This window comes from Eleutherodactylus coqui, chromosome 2 (genome assembly GCF_035609145.1).
Source record: "Eleutherodactylus coqui strain aEleCoq1 chromosome 2, aEleCoq1.hap1, whole genome shotgun sequence".
Taxonomy (NCBI): Eukaryota; Metazoa; Chordata; class Amphibia; order Anura; family Eleutherodactylidae; genus Eleutherodactylus; species Eleutherodactylus coqui.
In genome coordinates this window covers 11,308,796-11,323,669 of record NC_089838.1, presented here as the reverse complement: position 1 = coordinate 11,323,669, position 14,874 = coordinate 11,308,796, and the positions used below count along the sequence as shown (strand labels likewise).

General features: G+C 46.2%; 1 non-coding gene across 1 annotated transcript; it reads left to right on the top strand.

The window, feature by feature from the left end:
• The first annotated feature begins 9,400 nt into the window (after positions 1 to 9,400).
• Positions 9,401 to 9,591, top strand: LOC136613263 (U2 spliceosomal RNA). The gene has a single exon (XR_010790523.1). It is a non-coding gene; the product is annotated as a U2 spliceosomal RNA (small nuclear RNA).
• Positions 9,592 to 14,874: the final 5,283 nt, after the last annotated feature.

Below are 14,874 nucleotides of genomic sequence, written 5' to 3'. Positions count from 1 at the left end.
GGACTCGGATACAGTAGGAAACAGTCCATTAGTCATGCCTCCTGGAAATGTGGGACATCAGCGACATCCAGAACTAGGAGTCATGTACCCTGGGTGGGAAGTGGGACCGACATTTATGGCATACCCTATGAAGAACAGGGCTACTTTCTTACAAAAACAGTGCCACCTCTATCTACAGGTTTTGTCTGGTATTGCAGCTCAGCTTCATTGAAGTTAATGGGGCTGTACAACCCCTTTAACCCCTTAGAGACCAGCCTATTTTGCCTAAGTTGTACAACCCTTTTCACTCCTTTCATCGTTGCATTTAAAACAACTTGTCTTTTTGGGGTTTTGTGTTTACAGCGTTCACCACTTGGTAAGAATAACCTGATAAGAGTCTTATCTGATCCCCACGATTACTGCGACACCAAAACATTAGAAAGTCCCATTGAAAAAAATGCAGCAATATCGCAGCGTTAAAAAAACGCTAGTGGGCAAAAGCCCTAAGGCTGGGGTCACACAGGGCGGAATCCCTGCAGAAATTTCGCGGTTTGGCCGCAGCGTAAAACTGCGAGATTTCCAAAGGGAAAAGCGCTGCTCCAAAACCCATGGCACTTAGCCGCGGGTTTTGGGGCAGCTTGGTCGCATGCTTTTCAGTTGCAGCTGGCGCTCCCATAGAGGAGAGCACGGCCGCAACGCAAAAAAAAAAAAATATATATATATAGACATGCTGCGGCTGGTGAATCCGCGCTGCTGCGCCCACTAATGCCGGCTTTGCCGCGACAGATTGGCCGTTCCATGTGGGCAAGATTTTTGACAAATCTCGTCCACATGGCTGGCCAATGCCAGGATTAGCAGCTGCAGGTGGATTGGCCGCAGCAAAGTTCCGGACTGAATTTCCGCGGCAAATCCGCCCTGTGTGAACCCAGCCTGAGACCCAGAACACTGCTATCTCCCGGCAGCGGAGCTCTGCGGGGGCTTGTATTTTGCAGGAAGGGTTGTAGTTTTTATTGACAACATTTGGAGTACATGTGACTTTTGGATTGCTTTTTATTATGTTTTTTGGAGGCGAACTAAAAAATGATAACAATTCTGGCGTTAGTTTTTAAAATTATTTTTATGTTTTTTCACTGCGCGCGATAAATAAGAAAATATTTTCATAGTTTGGATCGTTATTAACGCGACAATACTGATTAGGTGTTGGGTTTTGGTATTACATTCAGGGTTTTGTGGAGAAAAATGCCTTTTTTTTCTAGTTTTTAAAACTTTATTGAATTTTTTTAGAAAAATATTTTTAGTCCCTGAAGAACACTGGAAGGTGTGATTGCTCCATCACTATGTTAATACACCGCATTACTTATGCAGTGCTTTCTGCAAAGCCTATGACATCAGCCTATTGGCCTCAGCATGAGGCAGGGTTTAACCCCTTGAGTGGCACGCCCGGAAATTTTCCGGGACGAGCTCCACTGCTCATAGTGACATAGCCCGGAGGATTTCCGGGCTATGTATCACTATGGGAGCTGCAGAGCACAATGCCACAAGCTGTGACACTGTGCTCTGCCTGCACAGACCCACACAGAGCAGTGCAAGGGCTTTGAAAAACCAGCAGAAGATATTGCCGATATGCCGGCAATCTCCTGCTTTGTTTACAGGTTGCCATAGAGACCATCGGCTTGTCAGAAGCAAGCCGATGGTCTCTGTGGCAGGGAGAGCTGGTTGTTAGCTGTCAGAGGACAGCTAGGTACCTGCTCTTACAGCAGAGATCAGAGAAAACCTCCGATCTCTGCTGTGTTAACCCTTTACATGCTGCAGTCTATGTGACTGCAGCATGTAAAGGGCTGTCACCATCGGACCCCCGGAATGTGATCAGGGGTCCTGATGGGTCCCTGTGGAAGTCCCCTAAATGGACAAAAAAAAAATAAAAAAATTAAAAAAAAAGTAAAAAAATATTTAAAAAATTATAAAAACATTTGTCACTCTTTACTTGGTAAAAAATCAAAAATACAATCGCACATGTGGTATCCGTGTGCGTCGTAATGACCCAGAGAAGGAAGTTAATGCATTATTTAACCCCTTAATGACATGGCCCCTTTTTTTTTCTTTTTTCCCCATTTCTTTTTTTCCTCCCCCCTGTTTAAAAAAATCACAACTTGTCCCGCAAAAAACAAGCCCGTATATGGCCATGTCAATGGAAAAATGAAAAAGTTATGGCTCTTGAGACGCAACTGCAAAACTAGTTGAAATTCAATGATTAGACCATTTTAAAAAACCAGCCCTGGTGGGCACGACAGGGTGGTAGGAAACCCGCCACTCAAGGGGTTAATAGGCTGAGTTACATGGCAGACTTGGAGGAGTTTGTTAGGTCTCGATTGGTACCTTGTAAAAACGCTGCCCCCTCCCCAGTCATCTACTTACATGCTGCAGCTGCTATTTACAGTGGCATCTAAGGGGTTAAACTGCCAGGATCTTCGGTTTCTCCCATCCTGGCAGTTAGAGCAGGAGCCGGGCTGTCAGTAGTCAGTCATGGCACTGCCCTAAAAAGATGCGTGTGCAGGTTTAAAGCCCATTAATGACGGCCGTAAGAAGGCATATTGGTGGTCAGGGGTTTAGGATTCCCCGATGCAGAAGTCTTCAGCCTGTGGCTATCGAGCCATTTTGCAACTACAACCCCCAGCATGCCCTGGACTAACGGGATTTCCACTGACTTGACCCTTTTTAGATGTCTTATGTATAGGGCTTTGCTGTGTTATAAATGGCACTTTAATCAGGGACCATTGCTCATTTTTTTGGACACACTCTACATTTGACCACTAGAGGGCAGCGCCCTATTGCAAAAAAATTAGCTATTTTCAAAGTCTCAAATCCTAAAACTTCATCGTTTTGCGGTTGTGTTGCATAAATGCATATGAAGTTTTCTAATCGTCGCCCTGTAGTCGCTATGAACATATTTTTTTTTATCAGGAGGGGTATTGAGGTGAAATCCTTTTATGAAAATCTGCTAATTGCTGAGTCTTTGGCCGTTAACGGGACAGAAGAAGGTGACACTTGGCGGGTTTTACTCTGCATAAAGCTACAAGACGGTTAATAAGCTGCAGTCCCGGTCTTCTATCTGTTGCCTCTAATGCTTTAATAAATGACTATGGAAAAGAGACATTTAGCCACAGCGGTCCCCCTCCCATCCCCCCCCCCCCCCCCCGACCCTTTGCTGAGCGACTAGATGGAAAAAGACATTAAAAAATCTACTTAATCCAGCAATCCTACCTGCGGTGCTCAGGGGCGGGAGCCATTTATGAAACACACTAACACATATGCTTCCTTAGTGCCCCAGGGATTCCCACACAAAGAAAATATTCCCCCTTAGTGCCCATAGTAGTGCCATCAGTGATGTCCCCCATAATATAGATGCCCCCTTAGTGCTCAGAAAGATGATCTCACAAAAAGACGCCTCCTTAGTGCCCCAGTGATGCCTCCAGAATACAGATACCCCCTTAATGTCCCCAGTGATTCCACCCCACACAGTAAATATCCCCCCTTAGTGCACACAGAGATGATCCTGTGCCCTCAAAGATTATCCCCCCACTAAAGATGCCCTATCAATGCCCATAAAGATACCCCTACAGGAAAGATGCTCTTTTGTGTATTACCACTAGCACATATGCCTCCTTAGTGCCTCCAGTGATGTCCCCGACAATAAAAAAATGCCCCCTTAGTGTACACAAAGATGATCCCACAAAAAGACGTCCCCTTAGTGCTCCAGTAAGGTACCCCATATACTCACTGCAAATATATCCCTCAGTGCACCCAGTGCTGTCTGCCACAATAAAGATACCCACAGTGATGCCCCTCACAGTACAGATGCCCCCTTAGTGCCTGAATCTTAAAACAAAAAGATACCCACCTTCCCAAGTCTCTGCTGTCTGCAGCTTAGCTCAGACAGGCATGATCCCTTCACTTGGGACCCGTAATGCTATATTTACCCTGCAGCAGTTGGGCTTCCTCTTATAATGTCAATAAATTGCCGCTACCTCAGTGATCAACTCTTTATTGAACTGATCTCCTACTTTTTTCTTTATAATGGGCTTGCCTTCCTGATACAACGCCTTTAAAAGCAGCTGATTGACTTCAAAGGGAGCTGTGATTTCCTGCTGTGCTAGAGGGAAAGAGAGCTGCCTCAAGAAAAAACACACATTTATATATGAGGTCGAGAATAATTCCTGGTCACATTCTTCACACCACAGAAAAGGATGCCAAGTGTTGGTATAGCCCTGTAATTGTATGAGCGATTTCACATGAGTAATTGCAATCCTTAGGAAACATCATGTTTTTCTTATGGTTTGAATGCATTTTTGCTATTTTTATGCACGATTTCCATCCATTTTTCACTGGTGTAAAGAAAAAAACAAAAACAGAAATGTACAGTCTCTGCACTTTCGGGTTCTCCTTTTTTTTATGGCCCACACGGTTACATGCTGTAAAAACAAATCGTGCTCACATCATGCGAATGCAATCCATTTTTTAATGCACTCATTGATTTGTATGGGTGATTTTCACTAGAAAATTAGACAAAAATAGGGCATGCTACATTTATTTACTCGGCCTTTTTTTTTTTTTTTAACTTGGACTGTTATGTGAGCACTGTGCCTGCCACTATTGTAGCGACACTGTTGTGGGAGCACTGTGGCTGCCACTATTGTAGGGACCCTGCCATGGGAGCACTGTGGCTGGCACTATTGTAGGGATCCTGTTATAGGAGCACTGTTGTAGGGACCCAGTTATGGGACCACTGTGGCTGGCACTATTGTAGGGACCCTGCCATGGGAGCACTGTGGCTAGCACTATTGTAGGGGCACTGTTTTGGGGACATTATGACTGGCACTGGTATGGGAGCACTGTGGCTAGCACTATTGTAGGGGCACTGTTTTGGGGACATTATGACTGGCACTGGTATGGGAGCACTGTGGCTGGCACTATTGTAGGGACCCTGTTATGGGAGCACTGTTGTAGGGACCCTGTTATGGGAGCACTGTGGTTGGCAATGTTGTTGGGACCCTGTATATGGGAGCACTGGTACTATTGTAGGGGCACTGTTTTGGGGACATTATGACTGCCACTGGTATGGGAGCACTGTGGCTGGCACTATTGTAGGGGCACTGTTTTGGGGACATTATGACTGGCACTGGTATGGGAGCACTGTGGCTGGCACTATTGTAGGGACCCTGTTATGGGAGCACTGTGGTTGGCAATGTTGTTGGGACCCTGTGTATGGGAGCACTGGTACTATTGTAGGGGCACTGTTTTGGGGACATTATGACTGCCACTGGTATGGGAGCACTGTGGCTGGCACTATTGTAGGGGCACTGTTTTGGGGACATTATGACTGGCACTGGTATGGGAGCACTGTGGCTGGCACTATTGTAGGGACCCTGTTATGGGAGCACTGTGGTTGGCAATGTTGTTGGGACCCTGTGTATGGGAGCACTGGTACTATTGTAGGGGCACTGTTTTGGGGACATTATGACTGCCACTGGTATGGGAGCACTGTGGCTGGCACTATTGTAGGGGCACTGTTTTGGGGACACTATGACTGGCACTGGTATGGGAGCACTGTTGTAGGGACCCAGTTATGAGAGCACTGTGGCTGCCACTATTGTAGCGACCCTGGTATAGGAATACTGTGGCTGGCACTTTTTTTAGAGACCCTGTTATTGGAGCACTGTGGCTAGCACTATTGTAGGGGCACTGTTTTGGGGACATTATGACTGGCACAGTTATAGGGGCACTGCAAGAGGAGCACTATGACTGGCACTATTGTAGGAGCAATGTGGCTAGTTCAGTTATGACAGCTAGAAGTCTAGAACTGTTATGGGGCCCTTTGGCTAGCCCTCTGCCTATGTGAGCACTATAGTTAGAACTGGTATTTAGGCACAGTGGTTATCAGGGCACTATGGCCAGTACTGGTACTGTGGCACTGTGTCTGGCCAGTTGCATACTATATACTAGTCTCTTTGCCTGCAACAATATACCAAAAATGACAAATTAATGACATAATATTAACCACTTCTCAGCCACATCCTGTAAATATACGTCATGCAGTCATGAAGCGTTTATGGAGCGGGCTTGGCAGCCCAGTCTGCTCTCCCTGGCAGCTATGAGCCATTTCTGAAGCTCACTGGCAACTGCCCCGATTGGAATCATCTCCAACCATGGCCATTAACTATTTACATGCTGTTGGCACGTCTAAGCAGCTAGCTAGTCAGTTTCTCATTCTGTGTAGTGCTATTACATGGATCTACTACAGAAACTTCCTAGAGGGGGACACAGACCATCCTATCACAGTTACTGGTGATGATCACACAGGTATAATAGAGGAGATCACAGCTCATCCTCCTGCCTGTATACTTATGGCCTATAGCTTATTCAGGTGAATACAGAAGGCAATGATATTTAAACTGGCCCCCCAACAGTCAGAAATGGTATCGCCTCAGCTAATGCTTTGCTGATGCATCATGGGTTAGATATGACACAAAATTAAAATTCTCATTCTCAAGATGGTGCCTGATAAGTATCAAACAGGATACTGGCTGCAGAGCACAGAAGAGACCTCCAGAGTGTGACAGTCAGTTGAGGGGGGCAGGGATGGAACAATGTTCTTGCTGGAGTGGCCCTTTAAGAAAGTTTCTTTAGTTTTTTTTAAAACATTAGAAAAAAAACATTTCTACTGCACCATAAATCCTGTAAAAACTACCCCTTCCCCCCAAAAACAGCGCAATTGCATCTTTTTTTTTACATTTTAACCCACTTAAAACGTTTTGGGAGTTTTTAAGTGCATTCAACAATAAAAAAAAATGCAAAAGAAGAGAAAGAAAAGTCCTGGTCTTGAATGGGTTAATCAGAAAATAAACGATATTGGATGTATAAGTCATGACGCTGTTTCCTCCCGGTGGCGGCTGCGGATCACCTCCACATCACTGCAGATCTACGGCTCATTGGCTTTGTGTAATTGTAACGCCTTTATCATGGCCGTCGCTTCTGGAAACGTTCCGTTATTCTCCTCCTGGATTAATATGTCGCTATTAAAGGGACATTAAGGAGCAGAAACAGTTATGGAGGCCTCAGGTAACGGGGCGACAGCAAGGGGCTGTGAATAATGGCCGTCGTGCGGTTCATCATCACGGGGCTCGGCGCCTGGTTATGATACAATATGGCAGTACACTGATGGGGACTTATTGCCATATACCCGTCATTGTCCCCCCAATGCCGATCCAGCCCCCGCCCTATAATGAAGCTTTACAGCTTCTTTGTTCAGATATTGATGGCGTGTTACCTGTATGAACGTTGCATGAATCCTGACAGCCACTAGGTGGCGATGTGGAGGGAGAGCAATGCGCTGGGTGATGAGGATGAAACAAAAGGTTGACCAATAGGGAGGGAAGTCCAGAGCTACATGAATCCCCCTGTTCCTGGTTCCATCTCCTCCCCTCTGATGTTCACAGGTGCCTCTTTCAGCCCATTGGCGTCCCTGTATAAGAATTGCTTAGTTCTGATACTGTATTTGTTATCAGCTTCGTTTTGATACAGTATTTATATGCTGAGCATGATTCTGGTGCTGTATTTGTGTTCTGAGCTTGGTTCTGGTACAGTATGTATGTTCTAAGATTGCTTATGGTATTGTATCTATGTACTGAACTTAGTTCATTCTGTATGTACGCTATGGGTTTGGTTCTGGTGTTGTATATATGTAATGAGTTTGGTTGGTTTGTGCTGTATTCATGCTATTAACTTGGTTATGGTATTATATCTACGTACTGAGGTTGGTTCATGCTGTATTTGTGTTATGAGTTTGGTTGGTTCTGGTGCTGTATTTATGTTCTGTGCTTGGTTCTGGTGCTGTATTTATGCACGGAGCTTGATTCTGGAGCTGTATTTATGTTATGAGCTTGGTTCGGGGGCTCTGTTTAGGTTATGACCTTGCTTCTGCTGCTGTATTTATGCACTGAGCTTGGTTTTGGTGCTGTATTTATCTAATGAGATTAGTTTTGAGGCAGTATTTATATTCTAAGCTTGGTTAAAATGCTCTATTTATGTTACGATCTTGGTTCAGGTGTATTTATGTACTGAACTTGGTTCTGGTGCTGTATATATGTTATGAGTTTGGCTCTGGTGCTGTATTCACATACTAGGCTTGGTTCTGGTACTGTATTTATGTGCCAGTGTCTTCCAGGTTAGCCATAAGGATCCGCTCTTGAGCTCAGTCCAACCACGAGTTTACCACACAAGCCAGCCTTGAAATCTGCTGGGACCTTCCCTCCCTACTGCCGTACCCTCGGCTCTGCTCATCTTCTGTGTGCTGCATCCCTCCGGGCTCCTGAGCAGCTGACTAACGCCACAAGATCTTGACGCTGTAACTGGGATACGGTCGCAGGCCTATGTGCATTTTGAGACCGATTTTGGTGTGGAGCCACATCAAACTCTGTACCAAATATCCATGTGCTGCATATAAACAGGTGTGTTCCCATTCACTGACAGCAAGCAGAGATCTTGAAAAATTTGTATAAATGAAACACTTTTCATTATACAGTGAATGGGGTTTATTTATGTAAAACTGGAAGACCCCTTTAAATCCTTTCCCTCTGCTCTTTGCCTGAAGGTATTAGTCCTGCTGTGCCATTAAAGGAAATAAAATCATGACCCCGAAAAGTGATGACACGTCCGCCATTTAATACGGTTCCTCTCAGCCGTCACTATGCATAATTTATCTTATGCTGTAATACTGTTAGCATTGATCGCTCAGAGGAGGGGGAATGAGAATTATATCACTGCGGTAATATCTCAGGTCCGGTGATTATTACATCAGCTCCTTCCCCGATGTCTTATATAAAAGACTTTATAGAAAACAACTGCGACATTTATAGCAAAAAGTAATAATAGTGCAATTCTGGTGATCCGGCATCTGCAGAACCAACGGAATTCCGAATTATCTATCATCATTCCTTCTATTGCTATTCATCTTAACACAGAGGAAGGCAATAAACCCCAGGGGGTTGAAGCCAATTTTCCTCATTTTTGGGAAAAAGTTCCTTCCCCACTTTAAAACGTGGCCAGCCAAAGAGATCCATCCCTTGACCGATGCACCTTCAGAGGCAAACTAGTGATTACAATGTAATCACCTGCTGAACCATCCTGCATAGGGAGGTGAAGCGTGCTGCACGTACTACAACCCTAGGATGTGTGGGTGCAGCAAGAAATAAGGCTTGTTTTACAAGGCGGTGCCATGCAGATTTTAAAAGTGCAGCATGGCATTGTGGGTGACCGCAAAAGGCTTGAAGGGGCTGTTGCTTGTCAGTGAACCTGACGTCGCTTCAAGAAGTTGAAGGAAGGCAGGGTTGAAAGGCCGGGTTCCAGGCAAAACCTGTTTCGGGTTATCGCTTCTCGGCCTTTTGGCTAAGATCAAGTGTAGTATCTGTTGTTATCAGTTTAATATCAGATACGTCCCCTATCTGGGGACCATATATTAAATGGATTTTTAGAACAGGGAGCTGGAAAAAGAGCTTGCTCTGCCCACTCCGCACATTGACCTGGTATTGCAGTACCTCCAGGACCGGTGCACCCCCTTTCCTATAGCCGTCTCCAAAAGCAGAAACTACAGGCAAGAGTTCTATTTCATCTAACGAATGAGTTTACACTTTGCTTGCCGTGGATTATTCTAGTGGTTTACCCCAGCTCGAATTGTTCTTTCCACTGAGGGTCTGGCATACTTCGGTACCATCGGAAGCAGAACCACAGACCGGTTATGCCAACTGCACTCCAAATTGCTTGCAACTTTGTTTCTCAGGTTAGGAACATTGGTCAGGCACAGCATCATTGTGCTGTTTGGTTACAATGTATCCTGGGACCTTGCGCTCCAGCTATTGCCCATGATAGGCCATTTCACCCAACCTGTGTGGCTCAAGTCACTTCTGCTTGATAAGTGGTGGCCCCTCATGCTTCAGAGCAGACAGCAGCTGATGCCAATGCTCAGCAGAAAAACACAGGCTGCGTGCGGAAAGGTGTGGGCTGAGCCTTAAAGCCATTTCATGCGCCACTGGTCAGGCATGGTCTTGCCCGTAAGCATTCCCCAACCTGAAAGTAATGACCTACCTATTCCTCTCCGTGGAAGAATTGAACCTACCTCAAAAAATGTCAGCAGCAGCAGTAGCAGCGACCAATTTGGTTTTTGTAGATCGCCGTCTCCCCCTTGTGGTCTGAATAAAAAAATAGCTCAGTCGAACATACAAATTATCCGGCTCCTGTGGTTTCTCGGGGGTAGATGGGGAGGACATGTCTACCTACTTTCAGCTCCTGTGGAGACTGATTGCAAATGGCCACCAAGCCCTGGTAGTCCTGATTCTGTGCCCCGTGTATTATGAAAAAAAGGTTTAGGTCTTTTACCCACTAGCTATACTTTTTCCTGTGATGCGACAGTGATGATTATGAAACCAATGATATTCAATGGTTTCATACTCATTTGCGATTTTAACTCTCAAGTCTTGCAGCGCAGTAAAAAAATTTGCGATATGGCTCAGTGTTTTAAACGCAGCCAGCAGCAGCAGAGCCGGCCCCATTGAAAACAAAGGGAATACATGACGGACTTCTGCCACAGCTGGGACAGCTATCGCAGAGGATTGCTTCATCCCCGTGGGGACCGTGGGGATGAAGGAATCCTCTGCTACAGCTGTGGCAGAAGTCTTTGATGCTGTCCAATTGCTTTAAATGAGGTCAGGACTGCTGTAGCCCTATTTAAAGCAGTGGATTGCAGGCAACCCCAGAGCGATGATTTTTCAGGGAAGGGCTTGAAATATAAGCTCTTCCCTGAAAATCATCCCAGGCTATAAAAATAAGTAAAAAAAAAATTATACTCAGCTAGGAGAACCGTCCGGCCCCGGCCGTCGTCTTCTGGAGGCCGGAGATTAAAAAATCCCCGTTCCCAGAAAGCGTTACCTCTCATTGGCTGAGCGCTGTGGCCAATCAGAGGCAGTGCTCAGCCAATCACAGGCAGCGCGCAACCATTCATGAATTTATGCCTGCAACCCGCTGCTTTAAATGGGGCCACAGCAGTGCCGACCCAATACAAAAGCAATGGGATAGCATCATAGACTTCTGCCACAGCTGTGACAGCTGTGGCAGAGGATTCCTTCCGCCCCAAGGGCTCCGCGTTGCACAGTTTGGGAACCGCGTCTCTATATACTGCTCAGCATTAATAGAGCCTTTCAGGATGAGCAATTTTATCACCGTTGTGAAACCGGCCTTACTCTGCACTCTGGGAGGTCTGCGGGATAACCCAGGCATCGTGTCTCACGCACCGTAGGTGCAAAACTACCTCCAAGACCGCATAGAATGCAACTCCCCGGTCTCGTCTCTAGTACCTTCTTATTAGCGCACGACACCCTCATAGAGTTACTAACTGCGTTTTACCTCGATTTTACGCAGTGTTTTAGAATGCATGCTACAGCGTGTTAACAAGCAGACAGTGCTCAAAAATCACGGCATTAGAAACGCTTGTCTGCGGGGAGCCATTGAAATTAATGGAGGCATTGTACTGCAATTAGTGCAGTGTTTGAAACGCCGCACTAATCTCGGTAAACAGCGCGTTGTGTGAAAGTGGCCTAAGACTACTGGGGGCCAATCTTTGGGGTACTACTACTGTTGGGGCCACTAGTGGGGGGGGGGGCAGTTACTAGATGCGGCCACTAGAATAACTGAAATAAAAACATACCGCGTGATAAGCCACGCCTTCTTTTACCTTGACCCGTGTTTTTTTTGTTTTTTTTTTTACACAATTGGCAATCCTAAGCCTATATCAAATGCCTTGTTACCCTGTTACACAACCCAATTCCAAAAAAGTTGGGACATCGTGTAAAATTTTAATTAATTTTAAGAAAAGAAGAACACAATTGATTTGAAATCTTATCTAAACATATATCATTCCGAGAAGAACATAAAACATATCAGGGGGGGGGGGGGGGGGACGACGACATTGTTTCATTTCTTTTTAAAAATTACCTCATTTAGAAATTGATGACAGCAACACATGTCACAGAGGTTGGGGCGGGGCCATGGCTACCGTTATGTAGCGCCCCCTCTTCTGGGAAGTGGGGAGACAATTGGTGGAGTTTTGGGAAAGGAATGTTGTCCCATTCTAGTCTGATGTAGGATCCCAGCTGCTCATCAGTCCTCGGTCGTGTTTACCAGATTTTTTGTTTCATAATGCGCCAAATGTTTCCTATTGGTGGATGGTCTGGACTGCAGGCGGCCGGTTCTATTGGTGGACGGTCTGGACTGCAGGCGGCTGGTTCTGTTGGTGGATGGTCTGGACTGCAGGCGGCCGGTTCTATTGGTGGATGGTCTGGACTGCAGGCGGCTGGTTCTGTTGGTGGATGGTCTGGACTGCAGGCGGCTGGTTCTATTGGTGGATGGTCAGGGCTGCAGGCGGACGGTTCTATTGGTGGATGGTCAGGACTGCAGGCGGCTGGTTCCATTGGTGGATGGTCTGGACTGCAGGCGGCCGGTTCTATTGGTGGATGGTCTGGACTGCAGGCGGCCGGTTCTATTGGTGGATGGTCAGGGCTGCAGGCGGCCGGTTCTATTGGTGGATGGTCTGGACTGCAGGCGGACGGTTCTATTGGTGGATGGTCTGGACTGCAGGTGGACAGTTCTATTGGTGGATGGTCTGGACTGCAGGCGGCTGGTTCTATTGGTGGACGGTCTGGACTGCAGGCGGCCGATTCTATTGGTGTATAGTCTGGACTGCAGGTGGACGGTTCTATTGGTGGACGGTCTGGACTGCAGGCGGCTGGTTCTATTGGTGGACGGTCTGGACTGCAGGCGGCTGGTTCTATCTGTGGATGGTCTGGACTGCAAGCAGCTAGTTCTATTGGTGGATGGTCTGGACTGCAGGCGGCCGGTTCTATTGGTGGATGGTCTGGACTGCAGGCGGCTGGTTCTATTGGTGGACGGTTTGGACTGCAGGCGGCCGATTCTATTGGTGGATAGTCTGGACTGCAGGCGGACGGTTCTATTGGTGGACGGTCTGGACTGCAGGCGGCTGGTTGTATCTGTGGATGGTCTGGGCTGCAAGCAGCCAGTTCTATTAGTGGACGGTCTGGACTGCAGGCGGACGGTTCTATCTGTGGATGGTCTGGACTGCAAGCAGCTAGTTCTATTGGTGGACGGTCCGGACTGTAGGTGGCCGGTTCTATTGGTGGATGGTCTGGACTGGACTGCGTTAGGAACTGCCACATTCAAGCACAGGTCTGCAAACCTCCATTGAAATCAATGGGAGCGCCGCACGGTGATTACCGCGTCGTTCAAAATGCAGCAGTAAACAGCGCATGTGTGAGAGCGGCCTTATACATTATATGTACCCCACCAATGGAAACTACAGCTCGCCACCCAATCAACACCCCTCATATGGCCATGTTGGCGAAAAAATGAAACTGCTATGGTTTCTGAAAAGTGAAGATGAAAACCCCCCAAACCACGTCCCTCAGTCCAAAATAAGCCGAGTCAGTAAGGGGTTAAGAAGTTGTTTTCTTCGCAGTAATTCCTTTCCGGGGAGTAAAATAAGTAAATAACAAGCCGATCGTCTCAAGAAGAAGAAGGACTAAATAGCAATCTGTTTAGAAAGCGCCTGTAATAGCTGGTTAGACGTGAGGGTCGGCACCCCCTAGTGGTAGATTGCGGTATTCAAAGGTGTTATTACTGGGGAGAGAAAGAACACAAGACCCAATTTTCTCGCCATTAGGCGGCTTTTGTACGGAGGTCTCTGAGTGAAGCAAATATATTTTCCCTTTTTAGCAGAAATGAAAACACATTTATCTTTACAAGCGCCGTCCTGCAGCCGGCATACTAATGAGGCTGCTTATTACGCCTCACAAAATCGTTCTGTTGCGGTAGATTTTATTTGGCACATCTTAATGCATTCACCTTGTCCTCCGCTCTGCGCGTCTGTGCGGACGGGAAAATAGGTACAGATGAAAACTCCGACTCCCGTTTCCTTCCTGCATTAAATAATGAAACATCGAAACGTGATAAGCGCCGGGAAGCCATTTGCGAATCGATAAAGGAGAGACAATTAGATGGCGGTTTTGCGGATCCACGAGGCGTTTTCTAATTTGGCTCTTGTTTTGTAACCGTAAATAATAGCAGTGGGTTTTAGGGATGAGTTTGTCGAGGGCATCTGTGGTTCCTCTGGGAATAGGTTTACCTACAAACCGATGGAAAGCCAGAAATTACATATTGGGATAGTGTTGTGCCAAACGACAGATCCGGCTCTGCTACATCAATGATTTGAATTAGACTGCGCGCGGGAGGTGGGGGGGGGGGGGGGAGCAAAAGCTCCAGATCTTCCGCCAACCTGTCCTCTAAATGCATGGTTCACGACATGCCTCATCCCTTGCAGATTGCTAAGAATTTAGCTAATGTTGTCGGCATTATTTGAGCACTGTTTGGCGGTATTATATGGGAACTATATAGTATTATTATTTGTCTCTATATGGTGGCATTATCTGAGCAGTGTACAGCTCTATATGGTGGTATGATTTAGGTACTGTGTGGTTCTGGTATTTCGTAGCATTAGTTATGCAATATTACACTCTATATGGCGGTATGATTTAGGTACTACATGGTACTGTTATTTGGTGGTATTATTTCACTCTATAAGGTGGTATGATATAGCTACTGTATAGTACTGCTATTTAGTGGTAATATGATTTAGATACCATATGCTACTGTTATTCGGTGGTATTATTTATGCACTATTATACACTATATGCCGGTATTAGGAAGTAAGGTAGCCATAGCTCTATCTGATAGCATCTATGTTTTGCATCTTAGCATTGTTTAGCACTGTTTCTTCAC